The 14,729-nt window shown below is 40.4% G+C and overlaps 1 protein-coding gene across 8 annotated transcripts in view; it reads left to right on the forward strand.

Moving 5' to 3' along the window:
* NDST2 (N-deacetylase and N-sulfotransferase 2) overlaps window positions 1–14,729 on the forward strand; it is a 127,456-nt gene that overhangs the window by 64,902 nt on the left and 47,825 nt on the right. For 5 of the 8 annotated variants that reach the window (XM_038139995.1, XM_038139999.1, XM_038139998.1 and 2 more), the window contains one exon: window positions 12,606–12,665. The exons of 1 other annotated variant lie outside the window; for it this stretch is intronic. The gene's annotated coding sequence lies outside the window, so the exon portion shown is untranslated. Of the gene's footprint in view, window positions 1–10,425; window positions 10,479–10,549; window positions 11,782–12,605; window positions 12,666–14,729 lie in introns of those variants that run through there. 2 more of the 8 variants (XM_038139996.1, XM_038140001.1) reach the window with 2 other exon arrangements.

Raw genomic sequence — 14,729 nt, forward strand, 5'->3', positions numbered from 1 at the left:
ACTGTGATGGATTACCTCCTCTTGAGCGATTGCGCTTGGCGCATCCCAAAGCGATCGCGGGGGGCCCGAGCCGAGCGCTCGGAGGCTCTGTGGGCAGGGAGTGGCGGGGCTGCGCTCTCCTGCCTCGGCCTCCTCCAGGGCGGGGGTGTCAGGCTCCGTGTGCCGGCCCCGTGCCCTCACTTCTTGAGGGAAACAGCCCTTTCCCTCCCTCCCTCCAGCAGCTCCACTAGTAATCCACTAGGTCCCTAGTAATCCTCAGGAAAAGACGAAATGCTGTTCATGAATAGTTTTCAGTCCCCTTTCTCCCGCCTACCCTGCTCTCTGTCCTGGGAATGTGCTGCCCACACAGTGACCAGAGAGGAATTTGGACACATTTACAAGATAATGCCATATCAAATGTTCCATTCTTGCACTTTGTTCTTGAATTTTCCAAAACTGTTCACTACTTGTTTCCTTTCGGTTTTCATGAATAAGCACACATCTCCCAGACTAAGAATGGGAAAATGCATTTCCAAATGTGTGAAGCCATGTAACTGTAATAAATTGCTTTAATTATGTATGGTGTGGTTAGTTTCAGTTAGTTTCTGGAAGCCTATTGTGCATTTTTGCCTGCAACAAGTAGCTTTTCCTGGTTGCTTGCTGCTGTTTATCAGACGGGCTAGCTTCCCAAAGTAATCCTCATCTAAATTCTTCACTTTAGAAATGCTCACCGAGAGCCTTTTTGATTTTCAAATGCTCAGTGTCACCTCAGTTGTTGCTCTGACAGACAGCAGAAGGTAGAGTCTAGATTTCTTCATTGGAAATTTGGTGTCTTATGATGTTTTTAAGATATGTTTTTCATCTGGTTTATGAAGTTTTTAGAAAGATATAAAGTTACAGCTCAAGAGAGAGTGAATACAGTTTCAGATATCTAGAAAGCACAGGTGGAGGTCATTTATATCATCTTCCTCAGCTCCTGAGGTGATGATTCCTGGGAACTTGAGCAGTGCCCTTGCGTGCTTTTCTGTAGTTACTGGTTTTCCTGGTAAGTGCCGAATTCTTTACTTTTTTTCCTTTCCTATATTGTTTGGGAAGACTGGGGAAATGTGCTATCGAAGTGTTTTGGCTTCCTTATTTTTTGAATGACAATAGATACAGAAACATAATTATTTTATTTTTACTCCTGGCTAATGAATGTTTCTTACTGTTTTTTTCTTGTCCACTGTTGCCTGCATTAGACCTATTTGGTTTTGTTTCACTTGAAAATTATCAAGCTTTTTAACTCTTTCACCTTTTGTAAGGTAGATAGTTTTGGAGTTACTAAGCTGAAGTTATTTCCTATAACAATCAGTGACTTGAGGTGTTAGAAGGTATGAGAAAAGGTCTTACTTTGAAGACTTTCAACTTGAAGTTGAAAAGGAAGCAGCAAAGATTAAAGAGAAGCTTTTCTACTTTCTGTTAGGGGTTTTTCCCTGTCTGCAGTGTGGAAAAGTTATTCAGTACTGTTGGGATGCAGAGAAGTGACAAGAGAAATTTTCTCTTCCTCTGTAAAGAAATGACATTTCGGAAGGTTTGGAGTCAATTTTGAGAGCTAAAACAACCCTTCATATTATGGTGACCTGTCTGTTCCCATCATATCCCTCATCTTCTCTGAGGGGCTCCTGCAGAGCCAGCCACAGTGATCCTAAGTGTCTAGAAATCTCCGTTGTGCAGCCCTGCCCACAGCTGGGGAACTGATAGCGTTCTTTGTTCCTCTGCGCGAAGCTATCTGTGTGTGCAGAAGGGAGATATTTGCTCTTCCTTCCTGAAGCTTTCTCTGTAGAAGTTGCTCTGCTCTCAGGATACAATGACCATATTAATGAATTCATCAATCACAATAATCTGATTAAATTGATGGGGAAGAGGGAGCCAGCAGATGAAACAAACAGATTATTTTAAGATATATGAGATACCCAGTTAGAACCTGACTCAGCATTTAAGTGAAAGTGTTGCTCAAGAGATTTCCTGGTAACCAGTGTAATAAATTACCCTTAATGGCTTTTGTCTTTGAGAAAGGCTTGTGCGCTGTTATTCGGAATCTGTAAGTAAAGTAGTAACAAAGTGTTGCACGTAAGAAGTATCAGCTACATATTACTTTTTAAAAGGTATGGATTTGTGTATGTGCATTTTACTTAGAAATAGACTAGGCTATGGGCAGTTTCATGGACAGATTAATACGGATTTTAAGCCTTGTACAGGTACTTCAGCCATGACCTGCTGAATGTGTATTCAGGCATATAGGAAATTGAGACTTGAGTAGGAAGGGAGTTGCTTTATGTCACTGAGGTTTCAGGGGCAATCCCCTGGAGTACAGAGATAATGGGAGGGAAGCTCTCTGTCAGGGAGCATATGTTTTTGTGGTGATTACACTGTGTATAGATTAGGACTTCTGGGAGGGAGGGAATGGGAAGATGTGCTTGGAACATGGGACCATCTGCCAGTACCTTGGCATAGTCATTTCAGTAATGGGAAGCTTTATTAGCTTGAGTGCAGAGATAGACAAGAAAGGCAGCGAAAGAGACAAAAAACTGTCATCCAGCTGCCATTGAAAATGGGAAAAGATGGCTCTGATAACCTCTAAAATCTGATTTTATTAGAACTACTTGTGCTCTTCTAGGTAAGAAGGTATTAATCTTCTTGTTGCAGAAATTTTTTTTCTAAATTTTGTGATGCGGTGTGGGATGTTCTTTGGTAGGGAAACTATTAAAACTGAAGGTGAGCTGGAATAGGAGAAAAGGTGCTAGGAAGAAAAAGGAAGGAACTGTGATTTTTAGTGGGAAGGGTTTTTTTTTCATCGAAATCTGCCTTTTCCCTTTGGTAAACACTTGAGGTGACCTATACTGAATGTTGGATATTTAATGTTTGTGGTGATAGAGGATGACACCTGGAAGATACAACCCTCGGAGCATCACAGTCCCAGCCCTGGCCTACGCCAGGAACCTCAGAGAACATGACCTGTATTCCATGGGAGGCAGAAAATTAGGGGAATGCTCTGGTTGGACATAAAATAGTGTTCCTGAGGCAAAAAGGCAATAGTTAGAGCCTGTAAACTCTGTTCCAGTGTCCTCACGTACCTAGTTCTACTGCTGACATGGTAAGTGTCCAAGCTTGTGTTCTCTTCCTCAGTTTTGCTGTCCTGTAGATCAGAAAAACTATACTTAGCCTGTTTTAGGGAGAGCTCTGCTGTTCTGTTGACAGAAGGTTTAAATGCTGTTGTATTTGAACAGCTCTGTTTTTCTTTGGACAGTTGTGTCAGACTAGAGTCTGGGTGAGGGTGAGATGGCAGAGCCTTTGCCTGGTGAAAATTGTGGTTGGAAGTATAAAGTGGTTTAAGTGTTGGCAGTTGGGAAATAATTTTCCTTTGGTTTATACAATTCAAGTTAGACTGGTAGTTAAGATCAAGGGAAGGAATGAGAATAGAACTGTTTCCCATGAAAAGCCTTATAATCTGCAGGTGCCTTAGTTCATGGAAGTGTGGGTGTGTTCAGGACAGTGTGAGGGTTATGCAGTTCACCAGCAAAATGGTTTGTTATCCAAGGCTGGACAAGTTTCTGTTTGCACTGCTAAGATGGAAAAGACAGTTTCCCCTTATGTTTTTTGCTGATTTATGAGGTAACTCAAATGGAGCATTGTCTCTGACTTTGTCTGTTGTAAATCTAGGGAAACAAAAGGAGCATGCATTTTCAAAAAAATGAGTAGAAAAATATAGCTTAGGAGTGTCAAAACACCTAAGCAGAGTGATGCTTAACAGAAAGAGGGTTGGTTAGTCATCCACTTTGCAAATTCTCTTTTTGTATTGAGGATGGAAGAAGATTAGTTAGATGAAAATCTATGTTATTACAGAGATAAGAATGGGTTATGGCTGGGTCCCAAAGGAGAAGGAATTTTTTAATATTATTAAAGAAACCCAACCCTTTGCTGTGATTCATGTGTAACGCTTAGACAATTACATGCAAAAAAATTCCTCATAGTAGTGTACAACATGGTGTTTGTATCTGTAAATGTATGTACAAATACTGACATAACATAAATTTAGATCCTGACCCAGTGCTTGTTCAATTCAGTGGAAATGCTTCTGATGGTTCTGATAAGCATTTGATCAGATTCTCACACTGACACTGGAATGTGTTCTGAAACTCAAACAGGATCTTGTGCTTTAGAATATTTTTTTCTAACTGCCTTAAAATGGAGCAGAGTTGATTCAAAATCTTTAAAAATATTTGCTCTGCACAAGAGATCTTTCTGTGTTTTTTCTACTGAAACACTGATAGTATACAGTGATTCACTCACCATGTTGCATGATATTTGCATAGAGTCAGAACCATAAAATAGCAGAATAGGCTGACTTAGAGGGGACCCATCAGGATCAATGAGTCCAGCTCCTGTCTCTGTACAGGACACCCCAAGAATCCCACCATGTGCCTGAGTTCATTGTCCAAACTGACAGTTCATGTACTTTCTCTCTCAAGTAGTGGAAGAATGTTGTTGGCCCCACAAGGGCATGGTAGGTCAAGGTTTTGGCTCAGTCTACAAGTCTAAAAGGCTTTTCACTTAGTGAAGCTGTAAAGAAACCTCCAGCTGGCTGAATGCCTCTCTTAAAAACACAAGTGTGGCCTTATTCTGAAATGATGCTCAGGGAAAGTTGTGCATGCCTCAATGTCTTGGGATGAGAGGAGTGGGAGGGGGGCCTTTGCTGAGATTCCGGTGAAGCCAGGAAAGTCAGATGTTTGCATGAAAACGAAGGGAATTTTATCTGATTGACTCAGAATTGCTCTGAAAGGACACAGTAAGGGGAAGAGAAAGAAGGATGGGAGCAGAGAGCTTTTAGCTTGAGATATGAAAGGAAATTAGGAAGGTGAGCACAAATTTTCATTTCATTGCAGGCACAAAGTTCCTTTAGCTGTTTATGTGAACTATGAAATTGTGGAACTTCATGCAGTGTTTCCCTTCCAGCAGAAGAGCACGGAGCTGAGTGCTGCCTGCATTGGGAATGTTATGTACAGCTTTACTTTAGTGCCTTTCTGGGTCAGTGGCTCTCAAACAATGCCACACAGAGCTGCTTTAGTTGTGTTTCCATGAGTCAGTCTGTAAGTACTGACACTTCTCCCTGATCATAAGCTGGTGTCCTAGAGAATCTGCAGGCTTTTCTGACTGCTAATCTCAAAGCATTTGTGATGTTCCTTGAACTCAGATGGTTGATCCATGTGTACCTTTTTCAGATGCCATTCCTCCTTACAATTCAACCACAGTCAGATTGTTGACTTCAAAAATCAAGTAGAACTAGGCAGCGAGTCCTTGTACCTTTAGCATTGTTCTGGCTCTGCTCTCTCAGTAGCCATAATCTGTATTATTGTCTCATGATTACTGATATATGCAAGGATTTTTTTTTCCAGGCATAATTTACAGTAGGATCAAGCAACTGCATCATCTGTAGTCTTTCAAAATAGGTTTATGCAGCAGATTGTTTTACCTCTGCATACCAGAAAATATAAAGGAAGAGGAATGATACAGTAAAATAGTGTATTTAAATATGCTTCCAAACAAGCATGTGTGGTAGTGGAGACTTCTCTGGGTGGATCAGGTATCTGTTTCCATTTGTGGGAAGGTTTGGTGATGGTTTGAGCATTTATACAGTCAATCTCAGTGACAATTGGGAGCCCCGAGGGAGGAGGGAACAGTCTGTTCAACATTTGTGTATTCCTCATCAACTGACTGCACCTGCAATCTTAATCATCAGCAATCAGGTATTTGGGCATTTTGGAAAGTAGTAGCAGTGAGGAGCAGAACTTGAGAAGACTGTGGAAAGAGAAAGAAGGCTGTCATTCCTGAAGTGTGAGGAAAATCCTGAAGATATGTCTGTTTTTGTGCTTTGGCGAAGCTGAATTTGGGGCTGAACACTAATCAAGCATGTAAAAAGTAATTGGGTAGGAAGTTTTAATTTCTTCTTTCCTTTCACTCCCCTAAAAGCATGGTTTTTTTTTTAACCTGTTTTCTCTGTTCCATGTATGGAAATAAAACAGGTGTGGATACAGGCAGTCTGCAATAAGTCTTGCCCAATTTGGCTTCAAGATATTATACTTATTCTTCCAGATTTGGATTTCATTCAGCTCTGTGTGTTTGTATCCAGGAAAACTATCTGTAATTTTTTACTTGGCTTATTGGATTGAGTATTTCTTTCTATTATACATTCTTTTCTGTACAGCCAGCTGTGGTATTACCACTTTTTGGGCATCTTGGAGGTTACTACTATGAACTTCGAAGTGCATGTGAAGAAAGTTGCTTAAGCAGCAGATTTACATTGAATTATGGGCAAAACTCCATTTTCTTTATTGCAGCATGTCTTTACCATAATATAAAATGTGTTTTATATGTTATGTTTGTGTATAGATTTTTGGCTTAATTGGTTTCCTTCCTCCTTTATAAAAATGAACAATGTTAATTCTAGTTTGAATTCATTCCTTAGTGGGGGTGAGTCGTAATTTAGATCATTATAGGCTCATGGATGAGGTTAAGCAAGGAGCTGTTCATACTTCTTTTCCCAACAGCATCTGAGATATTGGAGGAATCTGCTCTGCAATGTAGAGTGCACGTCATTTATGTTAAAAGACAGATAAAAGTAAGCGTAAGGAGCCTGAAGAGGCAACACTGTCCAGATCAAATACTGATAGTGATAAAAGAAGAACATAAAGTTGACAGGCTTCTGGCTTAGTTTTCTTTATTTAATAGAAGGATAAAATGAGAGAAGCAAATTATTCTCTTCCTCTTCAAATTCTCCAAGGTAGCTGTCAGCTTCACTGGGGATCACCATTTTGGTACAAAACCTTCACATAGCTTTTGGTTGACATTAAGTTCATTCTTGTGGGATTTGAGCACCTAGGTGTTTTCAGGCTATCTGGAAACATAATAAATGATTGTCTTTCACGAATCTGGTTATTTGTTTGCTGCTTTTTTTTTAATGCTATTTTTCTTAAGATAGCAATGGCTTTGTGACAGGTGCAGAGGGATAAGGCATTGGTTTGACTATGTAAGCCATGGTTTACTAGGACCAGGGAAAGACAAGTACCAAACTAGGTGTCTTTAGTCCTTTTGGGTGCTCTTAATTTGGAATGCTTTGAGGAGGATTAGCCTAAACAAGCCATTAGCAGAATTGTTTAAATTATCTGAATGGGGTGAAAGGTTTAAATACAGTGCTGTACTACTTTAACCCAGTAATTCAGAGAATACTCAATGCTATCAACTTAATTACAACATTGCTGCCAGGAGGCAGTGGCTCTGTGGCAGGATAGAAACTGACAGTCATTCAAGATATATCTGTCTAATACATAAATCATAGTTGTTCCTTCTTCAAGACTCTTCTTTGCTCGTTAATGAACAGTCACAAACAAAGGGTGGGAGTGGAGAGGAAGAGGGAATAATAGCAATGGAGTTTAATCAGCTGAGAAAGCTGCTTCCTTCCTATTACCTGATGAGAGCAAAAACAGACAAGAACTGGGAGAGTTATTTTTGTAATATTGTAGTCATTCCCCCTTTCTTTACAAATTTCTTCTCACCAAGGTGGCATGATTTCAGCTGCTAGGTTGCAGCACTGGGAAGAAGGCTACTGATAGCTTTTTCCCCATTGACCTTGATTGCAGTTGGTTTGCTTTTTTGCTTGTCTAGTGGCCTACAGCTAAGCTGATAGCAGGAGAGAAAAGGGCAGAGGTAAAGACAGCATTACTCTTTTAACACTTCACTGCTTGTATTGGCCTTTCTGAAAATCAGCCTGCTGAAGCAGCTGGGGGCATGGGCATTTCAGAGCAGCACGGTTGCAAGCAAGCACAGTCATGCTGGTGGCAGACAGGGCCTGGGCCACCTGCCCTTCGTGCCATGAATAGGCTCATCAGGAGGAATCCTTTCCTTTGGAAAAGGAAAGAAGAGGCGATGCCCTGTAAGGACATGCAAGATCTGAAGTAGGGCATTGGATGAATGATGAACTGTAATAAGCCATTTGCTTAATATTATCAAAGTGATCATAAAACCTTGGAATATTCTGAGTTGGAGGGGACCCACAAGTATAATGAAAGTCCAACTTCTGGCTCTGCACAGGAGAACCCCAAGAATCACATCATAGGACCTATGAATGTTAGCCAGACACTTCTTGATCTCTGGCAGGCTGTGTGCTGTGACCTTGATGCTTCTCCTTCATCCGATGGTTCTGCCTTTTTCTTCTGTTGTGAAAAATCTTCTGGTGAATTACATTGAAGACAACTCTCATACAAGAGGGACAGGAGGAATTTAAGGGATCAGATCTAGAACTTTGAAAAGTAGACTGCTTTCTCTTGTGAAAAATACAAGTTCACTTGAGAGCTTGAGTGTGTCTCAGAAAATATTTCCCTTCTTAAACCAATTCTGCTGGGTGTATGTGAATGAGTAATGAAGGAACTATCATGGAATCACAGAATGGAAGGGGCCTCAAAGATAATCTCATTTCAACCCCTCTGCCATGGACAGGAACACCTTCCACTAGATCAGCTTGCTCATCCAGGGCCCCATCCAACCTGGCCTTGAACATTTCCAAGGATGGGACATCCCCAGCTTCTCTGAGCAACCTGTTCCAGTGCCTCACCACTCTCACAGTAAAGAATTTCCTCCTACTATCTAATCTAAACATACTCTGTTTGAAGCCATTCCCCCATGTCTTGTTACTACATGCCCTTGTAAGTAGTCTCTCTCCATGTTTCTTATAGACTTCCTTCAGGTACTGGAAGGCCACAATTAGGTTGCCCCAAAGTCTTCTCTTTTCCAGGCTGAACAGTCCCAATTCTCTCAGGTTTTTGCTCACAGCAAAGTGCTCCATCCCTCTAATCATCTTGGTGGTCCCCCACCTTTTGGACTTGCTCCAACAGGTTGATGTCCTTCCTGTACTGGGTATTCCAGAGCTGGATGCAGTATTTCAGGTGTAGTCTCAAATAAATATGTTAATGTAAATGTATTCATGTGTTTTGTTGTCCAATGTCCTTAATTAACTATTTCAAGTATATCCTTGCTGCCTAGTTTCCATTTCTATCACTTGTTTGGAGATTCTGGCAGTGAATGCAGTTTTCTGCATTGTCTTTTTTTTCTTGAGCATTTGCAGTTTCTGACAGTAGTATTTTCTAATAATTGTTCCTGGGTTTCGCTCATTCCCAGATAGCTTTGTCTTTCCTCTTCTCCTTCTCTATGTATATTTTCCTTTTCCCCAGTTTGATTGCTGCAGTCCATCCATACTTACTTCCTGTAACCACTAGAAAGCCAACCCTGTCCTTGCTCATCTTTTTGCAGCTTTGAACTGTAAAACGGCACAATTCTTATAAAATATTGGTTGAAAAAATACAGACCTTAGGTGGCTGTGGTTTTTATTCTGAATTCTATTTTTTTTCTGAAATTAACTAAAATTTCCACCATTTGGTAAATAGGACTTTCTATTCTGTGTCCTATTCTCTATTTCTATATTTCTTTCTCTTCTCATATTCCTGTAAGTGTTGGCATTTTTTGACTATATCAAGCTATATTCTCTTTTCCCCATGTATGCTTTATCATTATATATTCTCACTATTCTTTGGGCTTTTAAAATGATTAATATTTTTAAGCTAAGGACAGTCATGTTTCTTTGGTGTAATTACTACAGAGACATACAGGGCAGAACTGTTGTCTGTCTAGTGTGACTTGAATTGTTTGCCCAGACTGAGGATAAGATCTTCATGGGAAAATAGTTCTGCCTGGTTGGGCTCCCATGTGCATGCTGTTCTTCTGACTAAGAAAACCCTGTTATATTTGATTAGTGTAAATATTAAGGTTTTTATGCTTTAAAAAACCAAGCACCCTTCTCATTTTCCTGAAAGCTGTTTTATCTCATAATGGTGAAGGGGGACCACACACGTGCTCTCATATGTGTCATGGGATTTCCAGGCAGCCTCTGTTATACTGAGATTTGGCCTGTATTCTGGAGTAAAAAAGTAAAGTGAAACTTCCAGTGTGGCTGGTGTTTGAAGAAATAAAACTGTCAGGAACACAAATGTCACTGCTTATTGAGTCTCTGTGTGGTGCACGCCCTGACTAACAGGAGCTCCTGCAGGAGCCTGCCTGGCTGGCACACAAGCTCCTGAGCTTTCCCACTCCACTGTTATGGCTGGTAAATATGCAAGCAAATACAAGCATGGGAAAAGATATGATGCTTCTAGAGTTAATGACATCCTTCCAAAATCACTTAATTGTGTACTAGGCAGAGTTTTATTTCCATTAGTAAATTCTTTGATGCCTAAGATGAAATGTGGGGTTGCCTCTTCTGTTCAGCATTTGGGAGCTGGTATTAAGCAGCTGTTGATAATGGTGGTAATGTACACTTTGTGCTGAGGGCTCTGTAAACATACAGATCTGTTTGCTTCTCAGGGATGACATAGGCACAAGAGTATGTATGGAGAAGGGAAATGGGAAATCATTAGGTAAGTTTTTTGCCACCTCACTTGGCTTTCTGTGGAAATTGCAACAGTGTCATCCCTTGCACGTTGCTTTAAATAGCTCCTTTAATTGAGGTTCTGAAAAATAAATCTTGTAGTGAAATCAGATTTGGCCAATTCCAGTCTCATTCTACTGATAGATTTTTCTGTCTGGTTGATAATATTGCTCTGTTCGTTGTGTTTAATCACTTATCAATTATTGCATTCAGTTTAAATTCCCTGTTATGCCATTCAGCTGGCATTAAATTCTGCCCCCTTCTTACCAGGCTCTGTTGCATTTCTACTTGTATCTGTTTTGACATGCCTTAGTGGAAAATTGGCACAAATAGCAGTTTCTTCACCTCCTTCCTATAAGTGTTTTCTGAGTTTCTGTATGCAGGAGTAAGTTTAATTTTTAAAAGCTGAAGACAAAATTATTTGAAACTTATGTTCCTCTCTGAGTGTCTCTCCTGCGTTTGCTGTCTGCTAATCCTTTTGGGTTTTTTCAAGTTTTCTGTGTTCTGGAAAGTAAAATCAGCTAGATCAGAGTGATACTGTATCTTGTTCCAAATCAGCATCTTGGTAATAGTTTACACCAGAGAGTGCAAGATACTTAGCAGTGAAACAGAGAGCCAACCCCTATGGGAAACTTCTGTTAAATGCTAGTAGCTGGATGTTGGTGTATCTGCTTGTGTGGGTCTTACAGACTACCATGAGGGTAGAATTTTATAAATTCTGCTAATAATTAACTTCCTAATTTGACTGTTTTTCTCAATGACTCTCATGGGATTGTACTGTGAAAACAACATTTCTTTAGTTGTCTATTCTTTTTACGGTGAAATCAAGCATTCGCATCTTCTGTAGTTTAGTTGTTTTGTGGTTTCATCTGGCTGTTCTGATGTTTACCCTGGTGTTTTGGGATCTGCGGAGGCCAGGCATGCAGGGCTTCTTATTCTGCTTTCTCAAACTATTTAGTGAAGGAAGATAAGAATTATGGATCAAAAGAAGAGAGAAAAATTGTGTCCTGCAGAAGGATAGGTGGTTTTTCTGCTAAACTAATCTTTATCTAACCAGGAAAAAGGAGAAACTTTTGCTCTTATAATTATGTGAGGAAGGCAGAGAGCTGGGTGTGCTTCATTATATTTACAGGCAGGGCAAGTGTGGTTCTTGTTTAGTAATTGGCTGTAGAGGTATTAAGGATTATTGGAAACTCAAAGGTCAGAATTGTTGCTGAATCAGGGTCTGTGTGAACTGGAAGGCTGCAGAGGTACCTGATGTGAAAGATCTGACTTCAGAGGCAGTCCAACAGGTATAGTAAAATTATAGCAGTCTAGTCTGTGCCCTCCCTCGGGGTATTGGTGACTCTTGAGACGCTCTCCCTGGCCAGCTGCTCTGTGTGCCTGTCTCAGTGTGTGTATACACACACACTTCCTGAGCTGCAGCTGGCTTCCCAGAGTACTTCCATTCCTGTGATCACCAGCCAGGCAGGCGTGGAGGAGGGTGTGACTCCCTCCTTGGGGTGGCTTGTTTGTATTTCACAGTATAACTAATTTTGAAGGCTTTGGGAATGGACTACACAGACTTTGTCACACCATTGAAGTTTTAGTGAACTGATTTAATTGTGGCTAAGACAAAAGAAGGTAACATCTTATATTTTGCTTTGTTGATTGTTTCAAAGACAGCAATATTAATGAACAGGTGTGAAAAATCCCATTCAGATTGTGCTGGCATTTCCAGTTCTCTCAGCTCACACTGAATTTGCTTGTTCTGTGAACTTTCTTTTTCCTTTGTGGTTCGAAATCCAGGTTCCTGGTTTGTTGACTGTGGGGATTTTTCCCTCCTGCATTTTTCATTTCTCATCTTGCCCTACTCTTTCTCACTCTTGCCCAGTTGAGCTTGCTGCAGTGCAGCCCTGTGTCATTGTCTAGCCATTGCCAGCATGGCTGTTGTCATGGCCTCAATCTGTCCTCATGCCCTGTTTAGTGTAATGTAATCATTACCTTGGTTGTGGGGAGCGAAGGTGCTCCTGCTAAGTAAATGTTTACCAACACTGCTGAAGGCTAACGTTAGGGAAGAGGGAGAGGGAAATATTGTTTTAAATTTTGTTTTGTCTTTTTATTTATTTTAAAACAGAACCTTGATCCTGAGTGAAGCAACTAATGAGTATTTTCCTTCACCAGACTGTGATCAAAGGTAAGTGCACAATCTTTTGTGTTTTAATGGTCTGGCATATCCAGGTTTGGTGAGGGGAAGGCCTCAAGTCCTTCTGAGCAGTCTCATGTCAGAAAAGAGACACAGATTAGGAGGAGGATAGACTGTTTTGCTGCAGTGTGAAGTTGCACTCTTTTTCATCCTTCTATAAAGGGTTGCAGAGGAAACAATTTCACGTCTCTAGTCGTCAGTTGCACAGTTGTCAGCATAAAGTGGCAGATGAGTTAATTTAGATTAGGAAGGCATTTCTGATGCAGTTCTGGGACTGCAGTACTGTGATAGGACAGGGTTGTTGCTTACTGCTAAATATTACTTGATTTAGATGGAGTTACTACTTCCATACCTTCTGGGCAAAATTTGGGGCAATGTCATTCATTATCCATTAACTCTGCCTTTGAAAAGAAATGGGAAGGATGTGGGCTAAAAAGCTTTTAAAGTTTCAGATTTTGCGTTTCACGGAATCTCTGACCCGTGCATAACAGCTGTAAGATCCCTTCGGGAATAACTATTTACATTGCTCCCAGCATACTGGAACTGCATTCATGACTTAAACTCACAGGAAATATCATAAATGTAATTAAAAATTAAAAATAGAAATACTGGATTGGTCGAAATTCTGTGCTGGAGGAAAGGAGTCCTACTTTTTTTTTCCCCTCATTTTTGTCTGGATGAATAGTGAGGGAAGGTTATTCTTGTGGTGTTTATTCAGTATATATGTTTGAATACTGCACTCTAATGTAGCAAAAAAAAAAGCACTGTTCTACCAAGTTGTCTGACAGAAAACTTGCAGAGATTCAGCCTCCTGTAATATTTATAATTTTCAGGTGCTAATATACTTACAAAAGTGTTAATCCTGTCTTAGGAGTGGAAGTTCCTACAGTCAGTGCAGTAGAAAGACAGATTATGTGGTCCAGTGAAAGGTTCTTAGATTTTTTTTCTTGGAAAGAACAGAGATGATTTAGTTCTGTATGTGTGCTGAACAAATCTGATTGAAATACTTTTTCATGCCTTGAAGAGTGCTGCATGGATTTCTCAGATTGCTTTATGTGAGTAGACCCCTATGGCTTTAACTCTGCAGAAAACTGGGGGCAGAGAAGGGAGGATGGAACAGCTCATGACTTAGGCAAGTAGCCTGGGTTTATAGAAAGGAGATTGCAGAGCTGGTGCTTTGTGCTGAGTTCCCGTGTACAGTAGCTGAGGTGGTGAGGAAAGGTGGATATGCTGAAACAAGGACTTTGGGCTATTTGAGCCCTACACATGCTACAATTCTAAATTCCTGTGTATGTCAACCAGAAGATGAACTTTACCTGTATTTTCCTGTTAAGGCTCTGATACTGTTGCCCAAACAAAAGATTTCTTCCCAGACTGATTTCCACCCAAGTCCCACTTTCTTTTGGCAGCCACTCACGCTGCAGCTTTATGCTTTTTCACAACCCTAACCCTGACTCTGAGTTTTCTAGAGACACGTAGACAAGAGTCCTTAGGCCTTGGTTGGATAAAAGGATTTTGGGAGAGAGGTATGACCTATGTAGTTGGTGTGGCCCTGTTATCATAGCTCATTCCAGTGTGATTCAATACTAAATCTTGTCTTCTGTAAACTTTTTATCAGTTTTGCAGGTGGCATTTGCAGAGAGACAGTAAAGGAACAAAAATAACTTGAAATGTGTGATACATGTTTGTATACTTGCAGTACATTCTTGTGAAGAATAAACTGGTAGAAGAAGCTGCAGCTAAGTTTGCAAACTCAAGATTTTAAAAACAATAAATTGCACAAAAATTTGACATGGAGTAGAATGAGTGTAGTGACCACATTAGCATTCTACTCAGCTTGAATAGTGATGTACTTCCAGGGACATTTGGTGTAATTTTCACATGTGAAATTGATAGATATTTATAATAAGTGAAAGAGTCAAAATATTAATGGAATGCTTCATGTGTTCTACCAGTGTCAATGTATATGTGACATCGTGGCTAGAAGAGCAAAGGGAGATCAATGTTTGACTTAAGGCAGAGCCACAGTAAATTGCTACTACACCACTGATTTCA

Source organism: Motacilla alba, chromosome 6 (genome assembly GCF_015832195.1).
Source record: "Motacilla alba alba isolate MOTALB_02 chromosome 6, Motacilla_alba_V1.0_pri, whole genome shotgun sequence".
Lineage (NCBI taxonomy): Eukaryota > Metazoa > Chordata > Aves > Passeriformes > Motacillidae > Motacilla > Motacilla alba.